Raw genomic sequence first — 1,659 nt, forward strand, 5'->3', positions numbered from 1 at the left:
ATAATATTTTGTTTTTCTTCCTAGTATTTTTTGTTTTTTAACTCTAGACTGTCTTTGCTTAGTATAAGAAGAAAACTGTCATTTGATGTTTGATGCTTTCAGCACTGCTAGACAAGAAATTCATAAAAAATGAAAAAATAAGAGAAACAATAAGTGTACCCATTTGAACTGTGGGAAGCTGTACCAGCCTCCAGAACCAAATATTCAAAGAAAGAAAGCAGTTGTGACACATCAGCAGAGTGGAGGGGGAAGAACACATAAAACATTCCGTCCTAGTGCTGTTTTACTGGTCCCGCACTCCTTGACCTTAGGAAAATTATTTTCCTTTTTTTTTTCATCTGTAAAATAGGGGAGTGCAGTTTAGCAATTCCACAAATGTTATAAGGTATTTTGCCCTGTGCTAGAGACCAGAGATGACAGGCAGGAAACTTCTAGTCTAATCTAGTGGTTTTACAACTTAGAAATAAAATGTAGGCAAACTTTCATAATATTCCTGAAGTGCCTCCTGAGATTTAAAAGAAGATAATTTGCAAATTCTTGGTTTAGTTGTCAAGAAACATGCCCCAGAATAAAAATGGGACTGAGCTGGTTTCAGCTGAAAGAACAACAGTCATTTAAGATAACGTCTGCCCTTTTAGCTGAAAATATGGGAAATGGAGTGGCACAAATGAGGGTCTTCCTTGACTGTCCCAAATATCTGCCGAAAGTTCCTCAGGTGCTGAGATTCAGAAATACAGTATCACCCAAAGTCAAGTGCATCTTTAAGATACCACCACACTGGGTGTAGAAGGGTGGCAATAGCTGCAGCAAGGGCAGTGAGAAGGGTCACTGAAGTTCTTGGATTCTCGCAGCTGTTCAAGAAGGGCAAAGATCAAGACCACCATGAAGCCACGTATCCCCCACCCCCGCCATATGCAACATCCAGTATGTTTGCCATGTTTGACCAGACACAGATTCAGGAGTTCAAAGAGGCCTTCAACATGATTGATCAGAACAGAGATGGTTTTGTTAACAAGGAAGATTTACATGGCATGCTTACCTCCCTGGAGAAGAATTCAACTGATGAGTATCTAGATGTCATAATGCATGAGGCTCCTGGTTTCATAATTTCACCATGTTTGTCTTGATGTTTGTTGAAAACTTAAATGGCACAGATCCAGAAGATGTCATCAGGAATGCTTTTGCTTGCTTTGATGAAGAAGCAACTGGCACTACTCAGGAAGATTACCTGAGAGAGCAGCTGACAACAATGGGAAATCGGTTTATAGTCGAGGAAGTGGATGAGCTGTACAGAGAAGCACCTATGGAGAAAAAGAGAAATTTCAATTACATTGAGTTCATACGCATCTTTAAACATGGAGCAAAAGACAAAGATGACTGAAAAGAACTCCATATTGTAGCCAACCGTTCCTTGTCACTCCTTTGGGTACTTCTGAGACTTTCTCTTAGAGCCTATATCATGCCCTAAGCTTTACAGCTTTTATCTTTCTCATAGTATTTATCCTCAGCCATTTCAGGTACATGCATCTTTATAATCAAACTAGAAGTTGACTTTTTGTCATTTTCAAAATTGGAAATAGGGTAATTTAACTTATCAGCCACTCCCAATAAACTGCAATCTATACAGAGTTAAAACAGGATGGGGCAAAAGTAGGTTTC

The 1,659-nt window shown here is 39.2% G+C and overlaps 1 pseudogene; it reads left to right on the plus strand.

The window, feature by feature from the left end:
• Positions 1-574: 574 nt before the first annotated feature.
• On the plus strand, positions 575-1,381 carry LOC102767100 (annotated as a pseudogene).
• Positions 1,382-1,659: the final 278 nt, after the last annotated feature.

The sequence above is a fragment of the Myotis davidii genome, unplaced genomic scaffold (genome assembly GCF_000327345.1).
Source record: "Myotis davidii unplaced genomic scaffold, ASM32734v1 scaffold370, whole genome shotgun sequence".
Taxonomy (NCBI): Eukaryota; Metazoa; Chordata; class Mammalia; order Chiroptera; family Vespertilionidae; genus Myotis; species Myotis davidii.